This window comes from Zea mays, chromosome 3, assembly GCF_902167145.1.
Source record: "Zea mays cultivar B73 chromosome 3, Zm-B73-REFERENCE-NAM-5.0, whole genome shotgun sequence".
NCBI lineage: Eukaryota > Viridiplantae > Streptophyta > Magnoliopsida > Poales > Poaceae > Zea > Zea mays.
In genome coordinates this window covers 229,528,594-229,551,793 of record NC_050098.1, presented here as the reverse complement: position 1 = coordinate 229,551,793, position 23,200 = coordinate 229,528,594, and positions in this window count along the sequence as shown.

The following is a 23,200-nucleotide window of genomic DNA, read 5'->3' as shown; positions in this document are numbered from 1 at the left end:
CATCTCAAAGCGGCCCGAACCTGTACATCATTGTCCACTATTCCTCGTGCACCCAGCACGAACCATCGAGCTACAGTTGGTAACACCGTCCTACTCCTAAAAAACACCTTGAGGGGCAACCCCGGGTGTGCGGTCGGACCCAAAAAACTGACAGCTGGCGCGCCAGGTAGGGGGTGTGTCGCCGATATAAGCTAGCTCAATGGCCGTCACCTTCCAGCACAAGATCACCCTCCACCCCAGATCCGTGTTCTGCTTCGGAACTATCTCATCTGTAGCAGATGAGGAAGGAACTCTACATCGCATCGCAGATCCGCCAAGGAGGAAGTCTCCTCCAACAACCTCCGAAAATATCAGGGTGAGGCAGGGAAAAGCGCAACCTCCAGCGCTTCGGAAAAAGACCGCCTTCAGCAAGCCAGGGGCCGAGGGCCCGCTAACCCGGAGAACTCCACTGTCTACCTCTCCGACGAAAGAATGGACACAAATCGCAAGGAAGAAAGAAACAAATAAAACCAGGAGGAAGCAAGTTGTTCTTTCTGTACCTCTTCCCTCAAAGGAGAACAGAAAGAAGATCGCCACGACAGCTGCGCCATTCTACCCCGACGTCCTCTTCATCGGGAGAGTGGAGTCGCCCCCCGTCTCCGACGACGAACCGACTGCGCCCGAAGAGGAACCTCCTCAGCGGGAATCCCGCCGACGAAGGAACCGACGCCGAAATATCCGGAGACATCACGAGGCCGGAGAGCGGGACCCGGAGCAGCCTGTATCGCGAGACGAGGTCTCAGAGATAGGAGAAACTCCGGAGGAACGTGTCTTCAGGGAACGAAGGAATTCCCGACGGCGTGATCGCCGATGGGCTCAGGAACAAGCCGAGCAGGAGGCAAGACAACGTCGGGAAAATCCGCTCTTCGGGCGCAACCTGAACCCCGACTTCGCCCGAGCCATGAACACACCGAGTGAAGTCAGAGGGGTGCTGGCTCGGATAGCTGATGGGCTCCCTCGGACTCCCGACGCCGAGGGCTATCGGCGGCTGTTCACTCAGGCAGCCAATCACCTTCTACCTCTCGCTCACCCGCCGAACAATCTACGACATGCCATCAACAGTCGCCGGGACGCGCGAAGCTCCATCAACGCCTCGCGTGAACGATGACACGAGAACGAGATCCGCCGCCGGGAAGAGTACGACAGGGACCACGACATCCTAGCCCGGAGTCAGGCCGCCAGGACTGAGTCGGCAACGGCTTCGACTGGTGGTACCACCCGGGGACGGTCGAGGCACCACGACAACCACTCCCCTCCCCGGGACAGACATCATCCCCGACAACAGGAAGACACGTGTGGAGTATCTGCACTTACTCCACGCCTCAGGGCCATTCAATGGCCTCCTAACTTCAAGGTATCCAATGTCGACAAATATGAACCTAAGCAGGATCCAGGAGGCTGGCTGGCCGTCTACACCACCGCTGCTCGAGCTGCTGGGGCGACCGAGGACGTAATGACCGCATACTTACCCATTATCCTCGGGCAAGACGCGCTGCAATGGCTGCGACATCTACCCCGACACTGCATCGACGACTGGAACGACTTCAGTCGACGCTTCACCGCCAACTTTCAGTCCCTCTCCGACAAACCGGCGCAACCATGGGACCTCAAATCCATCAAGCGCCAGGGGGACGAAACTCTCCGGTCGTACCTCAAAAGGTTCCAGACCATGAGAAATCGTATCCCCGAGGTCGCGGAGGCGACAGTGATCGAGGACTTCTACAGAGGATCCAACGACTCGGCCTTCGTCCGCACCATATTACAGAAGGCGCCGAATACCTCCGAGCAACTGTTTCGGGAAGCCGACCTCTACATCACCGCCGACGAGCGAGCTTAGGACCTCATCGGAGGAGCGAAGCCTGCACCAGCGGCACCACGACGCGATGCGAACCAGCAACCCGACAAACGCTGGGAGAAGAGGCCTCGCGAAGAAGTTCACGCCGCCGGACCACCCGCCTCTCGCGCCCGGGGAGGACCTCGTGGAGGCGAACGCACGCTGGACGACATCCTCGACGCCCAGTGCCCGTACCACAAGGACATGCGCCACACCCTTCGGAACTGCAGAGACTTCAAGCACTCCGTCGGGCACGGCCGACCTTTCCAACCTCTACCTCCTCCTCCGCCGCGGGGAGGACCAGGAGAACCGCGACAACCCCAGCAACAGGAGGAGGGAGGAGGTGGAGCCTTCTCGCGCGTCGATAGAGAGGTCAACGTCATCTTCAGCGGACACAGATCGCAGGAGAACAGAAGACAACAAAAGCTCAACGATCGCCAAATACTGGTGGCGACCACCGGTCCTCCCGCTCCGTACCGATGGTCGGAGCACCCGATCACCTTCACTCGGGCAGATCAGTGGCTCAACTTCGACCACCCAGGCAAATACCCGCTCCTCGTCGATCCGGTGATCCGACAGAGCAGGGTGAAGAAGGTATTAGTGGACGGGGGGAGCAGTATCAACGTCACCTTCCCCCGGACACTCCAAGGCTTGGGAGTTCACCTCAAAGAGCTCCACGAGTCAGATACTCCTTTCTTTGGCATCGTGCCGACTGAAGGAGAATACCCGCTGGGCCACATCTACATGCCGGTCACCTTCGGAACCCCGGAGAACTACAGAACCGAGTTCCTAAGGTTCGAAGTGGCAAACTTCGACTGCGGGTACAACGCTTTCATCAGGAGGCTTGAATTGGCGAAATTCATGGCCATTCCACATTACACATACATGATATTGAAGATGTCAGGACCACAAGGGATCATAACTGTGCGCGCTGACTTCCAAGGCGCCGCAGAATGTTTCCGAGTGGCCATCCAAGCGGCCCTCACCACCAAACCGTCGGCGACTTCTTCTGTGCAGGCAAACTCTAAGCCTGAGGAAGACCTTGCAGTACCTGCAAATAAAGCTCAAGCCGCGACCTCTATGCGGCCGACTGAGGAAACCAAAAGGATCAACCTCAGGTTCGCTGATGAATGCAAGACCGCCATCATCAGCTCCAGCCTGGACGACAAATAGGAAAGCGCGCTCGTCCAGTTCCTGCAAGATAACCAAGACGTATTCGCATGGCAACCTGCGGATATGCTGGGAGTCCTGAGAGAACTGGCCGAGCACAAACTGAAGGTCTACCCCCAGGCGAGGCCTATCCGTCAAAAGTTACGTCGTTTTACGCCCGACAAAAGAGAGGTCATTCGCGCTGAGCTGGCTCGCTTGGTCGCAGCTGGATTTATTAGAGAGGTGTTACATCCTGAGTGGTTAGCCAATCCTGTTCTTGTACTCAAAAAGAATAAAGTGGATTGGCGCATGTGCGTCGACTATACGGATCTCAACAAACACTGTCCAAAGGATCCCTTCGGGCTCCCTAGGATAGATCAGGTGGTAGATTCCACCGCTGGATGTTCTGTGCTGTCTTTCTTGGACTGCTACTCTGGGTATCACCAGATTAGCCTGGCGAAAGAAGATGAGGAAAAAACAGCGTTCATCACTCCATTCGGTGCCTTCTGCTATACCTCCATGCCGTTCGGCCTCAAAAACGCAGGAGCGACTTATCAGAGAGCTATTCAAACATGCTTAGCCGATCACTGGGGCAAGCGTGTGGAAGCTTATGTGGATGATGTGGTAATCAAAACAGAAAATTTGGAAAATTTTATTGAAGATTTACAGCTGGTTTTCAACAGTCTACGACGATATCGATGGAAGCTTAATCTCAAAAAATGTGTCTTCGGGGTACCAGCAGGAAAGTTACTCGGGTTTATTGTCAGCCACCGGGGAATTGAAGCTAATCCAGAAAAGATCAAAGCTATCATGAAGATGGAGGCACCTCGATCACAAAAGAAAGTTCAAAGACTTACCAGATGTATGGTAGCCCTGAGCAGATTCATATCCAGGCTGGGAGAAAAAGGCCTACCATTTTATAAGTTACTAAAAAAGGTGGACAAGTTTCAGTGGACCTCAGAAGCACAGGAAGCCCTAGACGCATTGAAAAAGTTCTTGACAACACCACCAGTGCTGAAACCGCCACGACGGGCCATGTCGACTCAACCAGCTGAAGATTTGCTGTTGTATATCTCTTGCACGACTCACGTGGTGAGCACCACGTTGGTAGTCGAGCGAGCAGAAGAAGGACATGCCTACCCAGTGCAACATCCTGTTTATTTCATCAGTGAAGTTCTGGGTCCCTCGAAGAAAAAATACCCTCAAGTTCAGAAGCTATTATATGCAGTACTTCTAACTGCACGCAAGCTACGTCACTACTTCGACGACCACAAAGTCATAATAGTCACTGGTTTTCCGATAGGGGATATTCTTCACAACAAAGAAGCCATTGGCAGAATAGCCAAGTGGGCCTGCGAGCTAGGATCTCATGACATTGAATTTCGACCTCGCACTGCCATCAAAACTCAAGCACTGGTTGATTTCGTATCAGAGTGGACTGAACAACAAGTACCAGATAATCCAGAAACTGCAGAAGTATGGCGAATGTATTTTGATGGCTCGTTAAAGCTGCAGGGAGCAGGCGCGGGGATCCTCTTTACCGCACCTGGGGGCGAGCACCTCAGATATGCCCTTCAGTTGTTATTTCCAGCCTCTAACAATGCAGCCGAATATGAAGCTCTGATTCATGGACTGAACATTGCTATATCACTGGGCATCAAGAGACTGATGGTATACGAAGATTCTCTGGTAGTCATAAGCCAGATAAACAAAGAATGGGATTGTTCGAGCGATTCAATGGGAAAATACTGCACTGCCGTCCGGAAACTAGAAGATAAATTTGAAGGTCTGGAATTTCACCATATAGAGAGAGATCGAAACACAGCAGCTGATGTATTGTCCAAGCTAGGATCCAGTCAAATTCAGGTCCCACCTGGAGTCTTCATTCAAGAAATACCACACCCAAGCATCTCACTAGATCAGGCAGAAGAATGTAATACCTTGAGCCAGCTAGAGTCGGATTTCGATGACTGTAGGAAGCCGATCATCAGATATATAAAGAATGAGGAGGAACCAGATGACAAAAATGCAGCCGAGCGCATCGCTAGACAGTCAGCTCACTACACACTCATTGGGGAAACACTATACAGAAGGGGCGCATCGGGCGTCCTCATGAAATGCATTCTCTCATCTACTGGAAAGCAACTTCTGGATGAGGTCCATGTTGGGCAATGTGGAATACATGCAACATCCAAGACACTAGTCAGGAAAGTTTTTAGGTCGGATTCTACTGGCCAACAGCAAAAAGTGATGCAGCCGAGTTAGTTCAGAGGTGCGAAGCCTGCCAGTACTTTTCAAAACAACAACATCTACCAGCGCGGCAACTGCAGACCATACCAGTAACTTGGTCGTTCGCATGCTGGGGACTGGATATGATTGGACCTTTTAAGAAAGCTCAAGGAAGATACACTCATATACTGGTAGCAATCGACAAATTCACTAAATGGATAGAGTTCAAACCCATTGCTTCTTTAACTTCAGCAAAGGCCGTGGAATTCATACAAGACATAATATTCAGATTCGGAATACCAAATAGTATCATAACTGACCTAGGATCCAACTTCACAAGTTCAGAGTTCTTTGATTTCTGCGAACAAAAGAGCATTCAGATCAAATATGCTTCAGTGGCACACCCAAGAGCCAACAGGCAGGTTGAAAGAGCTAACGGGATGATATTAGAGGCACTCAGGAAAAAAGTCTTCGATAAAAATGAAAAGTTCGCAGGAAAGTGGATAAGGGAGTTGCCCTACGTCGTTTGGAGCATAAGAACTCAACCTAGTCGAGCTCTGCATGGAAATACTCCTTTCTTCATGGTCTATGGTTCAGAGGCAGTACTACTTGCTGATCTCAAATTTGGGGCGCCAAGGTTGATCTCTGAAAACATAGCAGAAGCCGAGGCTACTAGACTGGAGGATGTTGATGTACTCGAAGAAGAACGACTCAACACGGTAATTCAATCAGCACGGTACCAACAAACTCTGAGGCGCTATCACGATAAGACCATGCGACGTCGATCCTTCGCAGTGGGAGATCTCGTCCTCCACCGAATTCTAACGGGGGAGGGACGACACAAGTTGTCACCTCTATGGGAAGGACCATTCATAGTAGCAGAAGTCACTCGGCTGGGATCATATCGTCTCACTCAGATGGACGGCACGGAAATTGGGAACTCATGGAACATAGAACACCTCAGGAAGTTTTACCCCTAGCTGTATTTCAAAAGCTATCGGGACGACAATGTACTATGTAAACTGGGAAATATATCATCAATAAAAAGGCCTTAAGAATACTCAAATTGTTCATGGTCGACCTGCATTCTTACTTAACTCGGGGTGACCACTATGCCCTGCTAACGGAGCAATCGACTTAAGTCGGCAACGACTTAAGACGGTGCAACATGCTCGCGCTTACTTAACTCGGGGTGACCACTATGCCCTGCTAACGGAGCAATCGGCTTAAGTCGGCAACAACTTAAGACGGTACAAGATGCTCGCGCTTACTTAACTCGGGGTGACTACTATGCCCTGCTAACGGAGCAATCGGCTTAAGTCGGCAACAACTTAAGACAGTGCAACATGCTCGCGCTTACTTAACTCGGGGTGACCACTATGCCCTGCTAATGGAGCAATCGACTTAAGTCGGCAACAACTTAAGACGGTGCAACATGCTCGCGCTTGCTTAACTCGGGGTGACCACCATACCCTGCTAACGGGACAATCGGCTTAAGTCGGCGATGACTTAAGACGGTGCAACATGCTCGCGCTTGCTTAACTCGGGGTGGCCACTAAACCACACTCATAGAGCGATCGGTTTGAGTTAATACTAACTTAAACTGGCGCAGCACACTCGTCGCGCATACAATTACTCATCTAGGGGCGGCCTCTATGTCCCATGAAGAAGTCTCAAAATCATCACGCAGCATTTTACTTCTACAAATTTAGATACTGCTGAATTCTAAACAATAGGAGAATAATAGTAGCATTCAATATTAAGCAGGTGTCCTCTAACAAAATATCCGAGCACGTTAACCGCGCGCTCAAAGCACGCAATGTTTTTCTATTTTGCAACATTCTTCTCAGGAGCAACCGACGAACAAGGGCGACTTGAGGAATCAGGAGCAGCATTCGCATCAGCCCTTATGTCGTCGGGGACAACCACACCAGGTCTTCTCATCAAGATCCGCCCTGCGCGAATGGCCTTATCCATAGCTCTGTCGCGCTGGGCCCTCAGAGTAGCAGAAGTTTCTTCAGCAACCTTGACAGCCAACTGAGCGGTCTCTAGCTCCTGGGCGATGGACTTCTTGGAAGCACGCAGTTCCTTGATGACAGCATCTTTAGCCGATATCAACTGCCTGAGGCGAATCACGTCGTCCAAGGATTCCTGCAGTTTATAACGATGATTGTCCAACTCCTCCATGGTGAAGCGATGACTCCTCTCCAAGATGGTCAACAAGTTGCTAGAGTCACGATATAGCCTGTCGAGATTGTCACGAGAAGTAACAAGGGCACGTTTTTCTTCCTACAAACAAGAACCAGCTTCTTCAAACGTCAAGCAAGCAATAAGAACACGACAAAACAAAGCCCAAATTCACAGATCACCTTTTCAGAATCGAGCTGAGCGCAGAGAGTAGAGTTCAACATGTTAGCATCATTTAGAGCAGCAGAAACCTAGGCTAGCTCAGTCTGACTTTGGGAATACTTTTCCTCAAGATCAGAGCACCGTCGGACCAGCTCAGCCCGACTTTGAGAATGTTTTTCTTCAAGAACAGAATACTGCCGAGCCATATCTGGTGAGAGACAGTCAAGCAAAAGGGTTAAAGTAAGAAGCAGTTTAATAAAGTAGCCAAAAGGAAGCAGAAGAGCTCTAACCAGCATTCGCCGCCTCTAAGTCAGAAACACGCTGCTGAAGCAGCACCGAATTCCAACGCGCCAGAGACAAAGCTCCTTCTGGAACAGAAGCACCCTGCAACTTCAGCTGACTAGCCATCCCGTCCACCAATGCCTGACATTAAGAACAGATGGGTATAAAAACAGCAGTTTATCCAGTGTAAAAGTCAGACTAGGATAAACCATAATACCTGGAGGTTGGAGAAGAATGAGGGGACCCCCAAATTGTGAGAGATCAATTGATGGCTCGGCGATGGATCACCACCCGGAGCAACTTGCAATGAATCAGCAGGAACCAATTCAGTGTCATCAGCAGAACCCAAAACTTTGTCGTCAGGTACGCTGGCCTCTAAAGCGACTCCTTGACCAAAGGCTTGGGCTACCACCATGCAACCAGAGTGTGGAGGAGAAGACCCTACGTGAACATCCATGGAAGTGCAAGTGGGAGAACCCGCTCGGACACCCTCGGGGGCTGGGTCATAGTTTGCGCTACCCATTCGAGCCGGATCGTCTCCGGCAACACCCTCGGGGGATGGGTTGCAGCTTGCGCTACCCATCCGAGCCGAATCATCCCCGGCAACACCCTCGGGTGCTGGGTGAGCACCAACACCATCCTTGAGGGCCGAGTTCTCTGCAGCAGCCACTTCTAAGGCTAAAGGTCCCTCAGTCACTTCCATGGGAGCGGGGCAATCCAAGTCAGCTTCCGGACCCTCAAGACCGCGCTCCAAGGTCGATGAGGCGCGTGACGCTGCCCGGGATGACCCCAACCCGGCGTCGAGCACATCAGCACAAACATCCATCGCGTCACCATCTGCCGATTCTAGTAACAGATCCTCTGGAACCATATCTTCAAGAGTTTGATCAAAGTTCCCAGAGATAATTCTTGTAGACCAATGAGGGCAGACAAAGCAGGAGAAGGAACGCCACTGCTTTCCCCACTGACTATGTAACGCCGACTGTTCTTCCGAATCAGAGGGATTTCATCTTCTTCCTCCTCCTCATCTTCATCAACAACACAGATAGCACACCCATTGGGGTCAGCGTCAGATGGGTCACACCCATTGGGATCAGCTTCAGTAAATTCTGGCACGGGCACTTCCTCAGTAGCAGGAGCCGAAGGACCAACATCCCGATCCAAGCTAGACACTCGCCGAAGGCGTCTCTTTTTCTTTTTCTGCCCATCAGCGGGAGAAGCAGGCTGATTGGCTCGGCAAGGGCGTTTCGGGCGAACACTAACAGACCTCTGAATATCCAAGGCTTTACTAGCTTCTGGGAGAGGCGCCACCGCCAATGTTCCAGCAGGAGCGGCATCAGAAGAATCCTCGGCTAACATATCAAGCATAGCACTTATCTCTGCATCATTGGGATCCAAAGGCACCTCAAAGTGAACCTGCCGTTCATCATCAGGAATTTCTTCAAGCAAAGCAACTAAAGCACTAACTTCTTCGGCAGAGGGTCGCACTCTAAGGCCCAAACCGCCATCACCAGCAGGAGGATTTGACACGAAATGGGTAAAGGCCTTGGAAGGAGGCAAGTTCCAGGCCGAGTAGGCAACAGGGGCACCAACATTTGATACCTTGCCTCTGAGTATCATTTCGAGCCGGCTCACCAAGTCCACAGCAGAAATTCTTCTATTGGTGACCCGGGTGGAGTCAGCTAGGCCTCGGTACAGATAGGCTGGGTATGCCCTGTCCTTCAATGGCTGAATATTCTTGAAGACAAAGTCAGCAACCACAGCCTCTGTAGTCAGACCCCTCTCCTTCAACAATCCAACTTCAACTAGCAGAATTCCTGCCTCAGCCACATCCTGGTCTGTGGGGGATTCGGTCCAGCTCGGAGTGCGAACATCCGGCTGTCTCCCTGACCGTGGAGGGAGAGAATTTCCGTGATTCTCAACGATAAACCACTCCAAGCGCCATCCTTTAATGCTGTCCTTGAGGGGGATGTCGAGATAATCAGTCTTCCTTTCGCGGCGCATCTCCAAGCTCGCGCCCCCCACCAGCTGATGTTGTCCTCCGGCCATCCCAGGCCGACAATGATACAAATATTTCTACAGTTCAAAGTGTTGCAGGATGCCAAGAAAAGCCTCACATAAATGAACAAAGATGGAGATTTGCAGAATGGAATTAGGGTTCAGATGGGTCAGATTCAAGTGATAGAAATCAAGGAGACCACAGAAAAAGGGGGAAATAGGAAGAGCAAGACCGCGAAGAAGAAAAGGAACATAAACAACGGATTCGTGGGTGTCCTCTGTTGGAACAGTGACCCCGTGGCAAATCCGCCAAGAACAGAGCTCCTTCGGAGGAAGAACTCCGATGGACACGAGATGGAGAAGATCATCTCTCAGAAACAATAGACATATGGTTACCTGCGAAAGGCAACTGGTTGTTGGGATCGATGGGAGGAATGACAGCAACGAATGAACTTGATGCTTTCCGCTTGGGCGCCATCTCAATCTTGCTGGCGAGCGGAACGGAAGCAGTATCGCACGAGCACAAGGAAGGCTTGGATGCAGAAAATCAAGAACTAGGGCACGGAAAGCAGAGGCGCGCAACAATGCAGTACATATAGGGTTTTCCCAGGCCAGATACTGTTTCCAAAAAGCGCCCAGTCATCACCCGGTGGTTATTTCTCAAACACTGGCGTGCCATGTCATCACTCAGCTGCTATTCCTAAAAAAGCTGGTAGGCCATGTCATCACTCGGCCGTTATTTCCAAAACGGCTGACGCGGCCCGTTCTAACTCGGTTGTTACCTCTAAAACGCCGACATCATCACCAGTCACTCGGCTGTTACCTCTAAAACACCGACGTTGCCGTCAGTCACTCGGCTGTAACCTCTAAAACGCCGACGTCATAATCAATCATTCGGCCGTTACCTCTAAAACGCCGACGTTGCCATCAGTCACTCGGTGGTTACCTCTATAACGCTGATAGAGCCAGTAACCGCTCGGTTGTTAATTCTAAAAACACCGATGTGGCCCTGCCATCATTTGGACACTACTTCAGAAGCGCCAATGTTGTCAATAATAACTCGGCCGTTACCCCAAAAAGCGACAAGGTGATCCCGAATGACTCGACCACTACCTCCGAGGCACCAACATCCATGGAATCGTCAACTGACCGGGAGGCAAAGTAATTAACACATGAGGAGACGAAAATCATTCTTCATAAAAGGGAAGCTACATAATTTACAAATCAACTCATTATGAGTTGATGACCTCCCTACTACTACATTACACTTCACTACTCTATACTACTAACTACTACTACATTATTTCATTATACTACTTCTAATCTATACTAACATTTACAAAACCAGTGGCATCTAGCCACTGGTCTTGTTGCTGCCCTTGCTGCCGCCGTCACCACCCATGCCGCTGTCGCCGCCGCCATCACCGTCGCCTCCGTCGTCACCGCCATCACCACCATCGCCGCCGCTGCCCTCCTCGGACGAGTCCGAGGAGTCCTCCTCGTCCGAGGAGTACTCCGACTCATTTGAGCCCTCAAGCCCGGCGCGCTCGACGGCCCGGATATAGGTCCAGACCTCCGCGGTAAGCCCCTGGGAGTCGTCTGAATCATCAGACGACGCCGGGGGCGAGATGGGAGCCGGAGATCCCTCGGACTCGGAGGAAAACTCCTCCTCCGAGTACTCCGAGTCGCCGAAGTCCTCCGAAGGAGGAGTCAGCTCACGCTTGCGCTTGTCACCAGAGCGAGGAGAAGAACCGCTACCTTTCTTACTCTTGCCCATGGTGGTAGTGGAGGGAAGAAGAGGAGAGTAAACAGCAGCAAGAGATGTGAAAAAACCGGAGAAGCAAAGGCACTATTTATAGAAGAAGAAGACAACCGCTCACCCCCTACCACGGCCACTGAACAGTCGCAAAAATTCAATATGCATTTCAAACCGTCTCAAGACACGTCAGGCGGCTGACGCCGCTTCACGCAACACAACACCCATTGGGACTCCAGTCAACTGCGCGGGCGATATGATTACACCCGCGGTCACATCAAATTACTACTTAGAAGTAGTTTGCTAAAACACTCAGCGTACCAAGTTGTCCCTTGCCTACACCCATTGGGGGGGACGCCCAGGAATTATCAGTATATTTTTCAAAACTGTCACATCCGTGCAGTGCATGCAATGAATACCTCAAGACAAAAGTGAGATATCAACAGGGATCAAAGGAAAGCCAAATATAGCCGGTGAAGTACAAGTCTGATCGACAGAAGCGACATGAAGACTAGCCAGGGGACGTCTATCGAACGTCCAATCAGTTGCAGATCAAATAAATTGCACTACCTAGCAAGATATGGGCAGATCATGAACTCGGCTTCAAAGACAAAATATATGCTTACCTCTAAAGCATAATATTAATAACATAATGCTGACCTCTAAGGCATTCAGCAAGAAGAGAGGGTGATCCTCAGAAAAAGGGCATGAAATGAAGACCTTCGAGTGGATTATTTTCAAAAATCCACTCGAAGCTCGGGGGCTACACCCATTGGGTGCACCTTTGGTGCACCCAATGAATCGTCATCTCAGATCAAGACAATGCTGACCTCTAAAGCATAGGGCAAGATCAAAACAAGGCTGACCTTCGACGAAGTACAAGTGGAAAATAAAAGTAGTTTCTGATAATACTCGAAGTGAAGACCTTCGAGTGGATTGTCTGCAAAAATCCACTCGAAGCTCGGGGGCTACACCCATTGGGCGCACCTTTGGTGCACCCAATGAAGTTCAAAGTCCTACAGTGCGAAATGCTGACCTCCGAAGCGTGAGTCTGAGACAGAACATCAATTTTAGAGTGATAAAAGCAGAAGGAGACAATAAGAAATCATTTTTTACCGGATTACCCAGAAAGCACTTCCTGTTACAAATAAAGACTGCAAGCTGGACCTAGGATCTTTGGGCCGATTATTTCAAAATCAACCCAAAGATCGGGGGCTTGTGGGGGACAGATATCCCCCGGGTCCACTGGAAGGATAAAAGACTTCACGAAAGCCCTAGGGGCCCAATAGATCGTAAGGTCATCCCTTCATGGGCCTGGGGAGGAACGACCAGTGAAGAAGATTGACATAAGGCCAGATTGGTGCAAGCCCTGACGGCCCAATGACTTCGAGCAAGTAATCACAACAGTGACCCGATCTTCCCGCGCTGGAACCCCGTGCAACGGAACCAAGCGAGGATGGGTCGGTGGAACTATAGGAAGATAGGCTCAATTGGTTCACTATCATTTAGGCGCATACTGCTATCATATCTGCATGTAATGCCCCATGGTCGAGTATATAAGGCCTAGGGGGCACCCCTTCAGAACGATCGAACTCACTACTCAGCCATCTACCCCAACTCTCTACGTTCCCCGCACTAGAGAGCTCCCTTGTAACTCGCCACATAAAGCATTCTCACCAGGACGTAGGGTGTTACGCATCTCAAAGCAGCTCGAACCTGTACATCATTGTCCACTGTTCCTCGTGCACCCAGCACGAACCATCGAGCTACAGTTGGTAACACCGTCCTACTCCTAAAAAACACCTTGAAGGGCAACCCCGGGTGTGCGGTCGGACCCAAAAAACTGACACTATGTGCAACGAAATTTTGGGTAATTATACCAAAAAAAGAAGATCAACTGATGACTGCAGCCTTCGGCACCTGACCAAAACGATGGTTGAATCGGGTAGTGGACGCTTTAAACTTTGAATACCCTGACTATGAACGACTAAGCAAGGGTGCCGAAGGGCCAAAGAGAAAAAGAGTTGTCAGTGTTTTGAGAAGACAGGCTACAAGGATGGTGAAAGAGGATGAAGAAGCTCTGAAAAAGAGAAAATCCAATCCTGAGCCGAAGATGGTTATTTCAAAGAAGAGAAGGGCTGCAACTCCGGAGCCAAAAGCAGCTGAGATAGAAGAAGAAACTCCTTCAACACCTTCTGCTGCTGAAGTAGAAGAAATTTTAAAGGTAATGACCGAATCCTTACCTATCAAGCTGCTAAGTCCACTGGGGCTGCAACTGACGAAGCTTTTACAGAAGAAGGTTGAGCCTTCGGCAGCGAAAAAGGCGGTTGGGCCAAAAAAGCGAAGGATTGTTACTGTTATGCAAGCTATTGAGGAAACGCCACCGCCGGCCTCAGCATAAAAAATAACACCGGCTGCCGAAGTTGCTGCTTCTGCCGAAGCTACCAACCTAGAGAGTACATTATCTGCTATCGATAAAGTGTTCTTGGATTTGGCTGCGGAGGAAACTGCTGCTGTTGCAGAAGAAGTCCTAGCCACAGTGCCTGAAAAAGGGAAGAAAAGTGCCGAAGATATTTCGGAAGAGAAAGGCTTCAACTTTCAAAATATAATTGGTCAAGAATTATCCAAGGCTGAGAAAGAGGAGCTGCAGGAGTATGCTATATCCTGTGGCTACCAGCCAGGAGCGATGCTCTTCGGCGGAATTAACGAAGAAGCCTTAGGATGTATTTGAGATCGAACTAGAGCAAAGATTATCAGCACTCTATCAAAGAGTGTTGGTTTTCCGAAGCTTGAAGCTGACATCAGCAGCTACCGACGACAACATATCGTCGACAACTTATTCTATTCTAATTTTAAGGTAAAGTTTTTTTTCTCAACTTTTTATTGTTTTACGTTGAAGCAAAGACTTCTGATGAAGGTTATTTTGCACAGAGTATGCTGCTAAGCAAAGCCTTGAGAATGCAAGAGGACCTCAAAGATAAGAAGAATGAGGTTATAATTGAAGGCTTGGAAAGTAAAATCAAAGATCATGAAGCTGCTCTTGAAAAGAAAGAATTTTTCTTCAAACAATGGAGGGTTCATTGGCAGAAGCCCAAGCCGAAATTGCCAGATTAAACAGTGAACTCCTCCTAAAGTCAGAAAGCTTCGAGCAAGAAAAGAAGAACTTTGATGTGAAGCTTGAAGTCGAAGTTGAAAAAAGTTTGAATTTGCAAAAATCCTTGAAAGAGCTTCAGGACAAATGCTTAAACTTCGGCAACCGGTGCGTGCAACGGCTGAAACAGGTCTTCAACTCGGTGGGTGCTAGCTCTGAAAAATTTGAACCTTCGGTTGAAGACCTTCCAAGCACCTTCGAACATATTAAGGGCGAAGTTGAGGCGCTTGACGAAGTTATAGCTGGGCATGGCGACTTCTGTGCCCTGCTGGCTTCTCACGGCACAACTGTAGCTTTTATGAAGGCTGGTTGCACGCACGAAAAAATTGTAAACATGCCGAACTTCAACCTATCACCAGCGGACTTGACCGACATCCCCAGCCTGGCCCGAAGCATTGGAAATATATTTATAACACAAATTTGGACGAAGGGTGGGCGAGACTTAGCTGGTGACGAAGCTCGAAGTCATCTCAAGCCGGTATTAAACTTGTACCTATTGCTTACCCTCTCCTGAGATTACTTTTTACCTTATACTGCTTTGTTGTGTATAGGATGACGACGCCGAAGGTTGAAAATCCGAAGCTTGACGGAGACTGATGAAGCTGCTGCACAAAGCTTTTAGAGACATTTGAATTATCTTTGTAAAAGATATTGTAATTTAGGAATCAAAACATTACTCTGTAAATTTGTCCATACCTTGTAATATATTTTTACCCTTTCATCCGTGTGTGAATTGCTTTGATGTGGATGAAACTTGTATCTTTTGAGCCGAAGGCGAAAAACACCTTCCCTTCTTTTCGTACACGACGAAGCATATCTTTGCTTCTTTGTACTCATCGATGTGTTGTCATTAAAGCCGAAGCATCTGTTTGTACGCTATGTTATGATGATGATGATCCTACGAATGTCTAAATGAATGTTTATGAATGCAATGAATGATGTGATGTAATGTGCAAATGAATGTCCAAACACACGCATACGAAGCCACACCCAGACTCTGCATCCCCTTAGGAACGTCTTTTGAGTCTTAAGCTCTGCATCCCCTTATGAACGTCTTTTAAGCTTCTTCACCTTCTATTTTGGTGGTATAAGTTCTGCATCCCCTTAGGAAGTCTTTTGAACTTCTTCGCCTTCTATTTCGGCGGTATAAGTTCTGCATCCCCTTAGGAACGACTTTTGAACTTCTTCGCCTTATATTTCGACGGTATTTGGCTCTCCATTCCCTTAGGAACGACTTTTGAGCAGAAAACTTACACTGCGCTCCCTTATGAACGACTTTTTGTAGCTTCGTCATGCTCTGCATCCCCTTGGGGACGACTTTTGAGCTTCTCCCTACTTTTCCTCTTTTTTCTCTCTCTCTGCACTCGATGGTGCATGCTTAGATTTTACATTCTTTTGGGAGATTTGGCTCTCGTGGAGCTAAATAAGAAAGGAAAAATTACAAGCTATGGCTCCATTAAAAACCTTTCTCACCCTTTGGAAAGGAAAATGGTGCCATAGAAAAAAATGAAAAAAGATTACACATAATATCGCCGAAGCTCATCCGCATTCCAAGATCTAGGTATGTTGTTGTCGTTCATATCCTTCAATCTGTAAGAACCGGGCCTCGACGAAGATACCACCAGAAAAGGTCCTTCCCACTTCAGCTGCAACTTGCCTACTGTGTCCGGATTGGCCACCCTCCAAAGCACCAAATGCCCTGGCTTGATATTTTTCAACCGAACTTTTCTGTCACGCCATTTTATTGTTTCGGCTTGGTATTTGTTGATGTTCTCCACAGCCTGAAGTCTGGTCCCCTCTATAGTATCTTTTGCTACGCGATAGTCAGCTTCGTCTTCTGTCGAAGCTGCTGTTCTTATTGACCCTGCTTTAGCTTCTTCTAGTGTTATAGCTTCGCCACCAAATAGTAGTTTGAAAGGTGTAAAACCTGTTGATCTTGATGTGGTTGTATTGTGGCTCCACACTACTTTAATCAACTCATCTGGCCACTTTCCTCTGGGCTGATTGAAGATTAGCTTCATTATTTCCGTCATTATAATGACATTTGCTCTTTCTACCAGCCCGTTTGACTCCAGATGCCTAACTGATGCAAAATGAATCTTCGTGCCAATTTGGTCACTGAAATTCTTGAACGTTTCAGCATCGAACTGTGTTCCATTGTCCATAGTTATAGCCTTCGGTACGCCGAAGCGACAAACAATATTTTGCCAGAAAAATTTCTAGACTGTAACCGAAGTTATTGTGGCCAAAGGCTTTGCTTCAATCCACTTAGAAAAATATTCTACAGCCACCACAACATATTTTAGATTACCTTGCGCTGGTGGAAGTGGGTCTAACAAATCTAGGCCGCATCTTTGCAATGGCCAAGTAGGTTGTATTAGCTGGGTGAGAGATGAAGGTTGCTTCTGGTCTCTTGCACATTTTTGACAATTTTCACATTTTTGAACTAGCTCTGCTGCATCCGAAGCTGCCTTCGGCCAGTAAAATCCTTGTCTAAACACTTTTCCCAGTAAGGGCCTAGACCCAATATGAGATCCACACAGACCTGCATGTATCTCCTTCATTAATTCAATACCTTCAGCTCTGGATAAACACTTGAGGAGTGGAGAACAGACTCCATGTTTATATAATTCCCCTTCTATTACCACAAACGGTCTTGTCCTTGCTTTCTTTCTCTTATTATAAGCTTCGTCATCTGAAAGACAATTACCTTGGAGGAAAGATATAATTTCAGTCCTCCAATCTTCACTGTGTACTAGGGAAATTGCAAGCACTGCTCTCTCCATAAGTTCAACCGAAGGTGCTTTTATTGTTTCAAAAAATACTTCCGAAGGTAGAGGGAGCCTCTATGCCGCTGATTTGGCTAACAGATCTGCATGCTCGTTTTCTCCTCTTGGAATATTCTTGACAGAAAAACCTTTGAAAGAAGCCTCCAACCTTCGAACTGTATCCAGATATTTTCAAGCTTTGGGTGTCTTGCCTTGCTACTTTTGTCTATATGGCCAGAAATGACTTGAGAATCAGTTTTCAGGATGGCCCTTCTTATTCCCATTGCCCTTAAATTTTGAAGCCCCAACAGAAGTGCTTCGTACTCAGCAATATTATTTGTACAACTAAAATCAAGCCTTGCTGCATAACATGTTATGACTTTAGAAGGTGCTACTAGGACAGTAGCTGCTCCTGCGCCGAAGGTTCCCCAGGAACCATCGCAGAACACTGTCCAAGCTTTGGCGTCTTTATTTGTTTCTTCTTCCTGAGCCCCTGGCGTCCAATTAGCAATGAAGTCTGCTAACGCCTGAGACTGAATTGAGGATCTATGGACATAATCAATGCTGAACTCATTAAGCTCCGCAACCCATTTTCCAATCCTTCCAGTAGCTTCTCTGTTCCTCATTATGTCCTTCAGAGGCTGTGACGAAGGAACAATTATGTGATATGCTTAAAAATAATGCTGAGGCTTCCTGGAGGCCATTAACACAGCATACAACACCTTCTCCAATTCTGTATAATTTTTCTTTGATAAACTTAAAACTTCAGAGACGAAGTATACTGGAGCCTGCTTTTTGATTTGGCCATCTAGCTTCTCCTGTACAAGAGCCGCACTAACTGCAGAGTGCGAAGCTGCCACATATAAGAGTAATGGAGCCCCCGGCGAAGGTGGAGTTAGTGTTTTTAGATCGATCAAATATTACTTCAACTCTTCGAAAGCCTTTTGCTGAGCCGGACCCCACTGAAAAACTTTGGCTGACTTCAGTATTTCAAAGAATGGCATATTTCTTTCTGCTGATTTGGATATGAATCTGTTCAATGATGCTAGTCTTCCTGCCAGCCGTTGGGCCCCCTTCTTTATGCTCAGCGGCTCCATCCGAAGGATAGCTTCAATCTTTCTCGGGTTGGCTTCAATTCCCTTCGTTGATACCAAACAACCAAGGAACTTGCCCTTCTGAGAGCACCTAGGGGGGTGAATAGGTGATCCTATAAAATTCAATACTAAATAGCCACAAGCTTGGTTATAAAGATGTTAGTGCAATAGAACCAAGTTGCTATAGAGCGAGCTCTTGCGAATCACAATAATCACAGAGAAAGACAACACAAGAGACACAGTGGTTTATCCTGTGGTTCGGCCAAGTATAACACTTGCCTACCTCCATGTTGTGGTGTCCCAATGGACGAGGGTTGCGCTCAACCCCTTTCAAGTGATCCGATGATCAACTTGAATACCACGGTATTCTTCCTTATAGTTTTCTTCCCGTTTGCGAGGAATCTCCACAAGTTGGAGCCTCTCGCCCTTACAAGATTGATCACAAAGAAAGCACAGAGTAAGGTTGGGAAGAGCAACGCACAATAGAGTTAAATCCACACCGCAAACACGCACACAAGTGAGAAAATGAGCACACAAAACACGCGCGGGGAGTTTACAACTCGAAAAGTGCTCCAATCTCAAGAACGATGAACGATTGCGTGAAAGTGAGGACTATAAGTCTTGGAATGCTTAGAGTGTGCTTGGGTGACTCCTCCATGCACCTAGGGGTCCCTTTTATAGCCCCAAGGCAGCTAGGAGCCGTTGGAGGCTAACAAGGAAGGCTATCCTTGCCTTCTGTCGGGTGGCGCACCGGACAGTCCGGTGCACCACCGGACAGTCCCTGTAGCTGTTCGGTGCATGATCTCCTTTCTTTTCTGGCGAAGTCGACCGTTGTAGCGCCGAGTCGGTTGGCGCACCGGACAGTCCGGTGCCTCCTGCCGACCGTTGGCGCGGGCCACGCGTCGCCCGTGGATTGCGCGGCCGACCGTTGCGCTGGCGGCCGTTGGCTCACCGGACAGTCCGGTGAATTATAGCCGTACGCCGCCAAATTCTCCCGAGAGCGGCCTTTTCACCGGAGTTTAGCCTGGCGCACCGGACAGTCCGGTGTGCCAGACCGAGCTGAACTTTGGCTGTACTCAGCCAACTCTTTCGCATTTCTTTTCTTCTCTTCTTTTCTCTATTTCCAGCACTTAGACCATATATGTTAGTACACAAAAACCAATGTACTAAGTCTAGAAACATACCTTCTCTTTGTTTTGCACTTCACTCTTCATTTAGCACAAAGGAACTTAATTAAATGTGTTGAACACTTAATCACCAAAACATACTAGAAATTGCCCAAGGGCACATTTCCCTTTCAATCTCCCCCTTTTTGGTGATTTATGCCAACACATCCAAAAGCAACAAAAAGAAGTGCAGCATCAATGCAATTGAGAACAAAATTGTCTTTGACAAGATTTGACATATTAGGATCATTCTCTGCCACCACTTGGTTTGTTTTTGCAAATCAAATTCATTTTCCTATCTCTATGTCAAACTCACTTGTTTGGGCCTAAAGAGAGATATTCCAAAAGTGAAATTGAACATAATCCAAAAAGTTCTAACTCTATTGTTTTCAAAATTCTCAAGTGGTAGCTGATCCAGTTGCTTTGGCCTTAATTTCTCCCCTTTGGCATTAAGCACCAAAACGGGATCATTTTTGGCCCTTTAACCCCATTGCCTCACCAAAAATGTCAATTAAGAGCAAAAAGGCAATAGGAGCTTAAGAATGAACTTGGAGGTGAGTGCACTAATACTGGAGTACAGTGGAAGTCTTTGCATGGTCCAAGTTCACCTTTCCCTTTCAGTCCACCTTTGAGACTATAGTAAGTACACTTAAACACAAAGGTTAGTCTTCGAAGGGTCAAGTTGTAGCACTTCTCCCCTAGATATGTGCATCATTTACACATGGACTTGTGAGGTCCGGGGATCCCTTGCACAACTTGAACACCATAAATAAGCAACAAATCTCATAAATGCATAAAGTAACATGATCAAAGGCATAAAACACATGCATGCTGTAGATCAATCCAAGTTACACGAATATAAGACATTTAGCTCACTACGCAGCCTGTAAAAGGTTTTCTCATCTAAAGGCTTAGTAAAGATATCGGCTAGCTGGTTCTCGGTGCTAATATAGAACACTTCGATATCTCCCTTTTGCTGGTGGTCTCTCAAAAAGTGATGCCAGATGTCTATGTGCTTAGTGTGGCTGTGTTCAACAGGATTATCCGCCATGCGGATTGCACTCTCATTGTCACATTGGAGTGGGACTTTGCTCAGATTGTAGCCAAAGTCCCGGAGGGTTTGCCTCATCCAAAGTAGTTGCGTGCAACACTGTCTTGCGGCAACATACTCGGCCTCAGCGGTGGATAGGGCAACGGAGGTTTGTTTCTTAGAACTCCAAGACACCAGGGACCTTCCTAGGAGTTGGCACGTCCCTGATATACTCTTCCTATCAACCTTGCATCCAGCATAATCGGAGTCTGAGTATCCAATCAAGTCAAAGGTAGACCCCTTTGGATACCAGATCCCGAAGCAAGGCGTAGCAACTAAATATCTAAGACTTCGCTTAACGACCACAAGGTGACATTCCCTTGGATCAGATTGAAATCTAGCACACATGCATACGCTAAGCATAATATCCGGTCTACTAGCACATAAATAAAGCAATGACCCTATCATAGACCAGTATGCCTTTTGATCAACGGACTTACCTCCTTTGTTGAGGTCGACATGTCCGTCGGTTCCCATCGGCGTCTTCGCGGGCTTGGCGTCCTTCATCCCAAACCTCTTGAGAAGATCTTGAGTGTACTTCATTTGGGAGAGGAAGGTGCCGTCCTTGAGTTGTCTCACTTGGAACCCAAGAAAGTATGTCAACTCGCCCATCATCGACATCTCAAATTTCTGTGTCATCACCCTGCTAAACTCCTCACAAGACTTTTGATTAGTAGAACCAAATATTATGTCATCGACATAAATTTGGCATACAAAAAGGTCACCGTCACAAGTCTTAGTGAAAAGAGTGGGATCGACTTTCCCAACCTTGAAAGCATTAGCAATTAAGAAATCTCTAAGGCATTCATACCATGCTCTTGGGGCTTGCTTAAGTCCATAGCGCGCCTTAGAGAGCTTAAAAACGTGGTCGGGATACCTGTCATCCTCAAAGCCAGGGGGTTGTTCCACGTACACCTCCTCCTTGATTGGCCCGTTGAGGAAAGCGCTCTTCACGTCCATTTGAAACAACCTGAAAGAATGGTGAGCGGCATAGGCTAACAAAATGCGAATATAATCTATCCTAGCCACAGGAGCAAAAGTCTCCTCAAAATCCAAACCTGCGACTTGGGCATAACCTTTTGCCACAAGTCGAGCATTGTTTCTTATCACCACCCCGTGCTTGTCTTGCTTGTTGCGGAACACCCACTTGGTTTCCACAACGTTTTGCTTTGGACGTGGCACCAGTCTCCAAACTTCATTTCACTTGAAGTTGTTGAGCTCTTCCTGCATGGCCAACACCCAGTCCGGATCTTGCAAGGCCTCTTCTACCCTGAAAGGCTCAATAGAAGAGACAAACGAGTAATGCTCACAAAAAATGGCTAATCTTGAGCGAGTAGTTACTCCCTTGCTTATATCACCCAAAATTTGATCGACGGGGTGATTCCTTTGAATTGTCGCTCGGGCTTGAGTTGGAGGGACCAGTGGTGCTTCTTCCTCCATAACTTGTTCTTCTTGTGGCAGAACCACCCGAATTATTCCAGCTTAAGTGCCTAAGTCACGCCTCTGGGGCCGTAACACACTTAAATCGGAATAACCCGTCAGTCCTTCAGATCTAGTCTGATAGAGCCACTCAACCAGTGTAATACCCACTTTGTAAGAAAAGTCTAAAAAGAGAAAATTCATTCTTTTATATATTTGTGAGTCATCTATGTGCATCATCTCATGTGGACACCCTACTTAACAAGAATAAATGGGTAACAAAAGACACTCAAATAACTTGTGCATCCTTTGGAGTTCTGTTTGCTTGTGCATTAAAATAATAACAATGATAATGCTAGTAAAAAAATAATAATAACAATGACTTGAAACGAAGTTTGAATCCTAAATTGAGAGTTGGGGATTGAAATAGAGAAGGAAAGAAAATAAATGGAAAAGAAAGAGAAAGAGTATAAAATTTACAGAATATATATATAAAGATATATTTTCAAGGTTAGTAATTTTAAGGTTACAATATAATTTGAGGGTAAAATTGGCACAGGGTTCGAATTTAAATTTGAATTCAAAATTGAATTTAGAAAGGAAGAAAACAGAAATAGAAAATAATAAAAAGTAAAATGTAGTATGGACTCAGTTCTTCGTTTTCGGCCCATTTCCTATTTACTAGCCGCGTGGCCCATCCCTTCCTGCTTCCCTGGCGTCACCTACACTTGGGGCCCGCGGGTCAGGGTCATCTTCCCAGAGAAAACACGCGCACCGGCGCCACCACCTCCGAAGTCCGTGGTTGACTCGCCCGACTCCCATGATTCTCGGCCGGGATCTTCGGCACGAACCTCCCCCAGCTCCGTGAATAAAAGC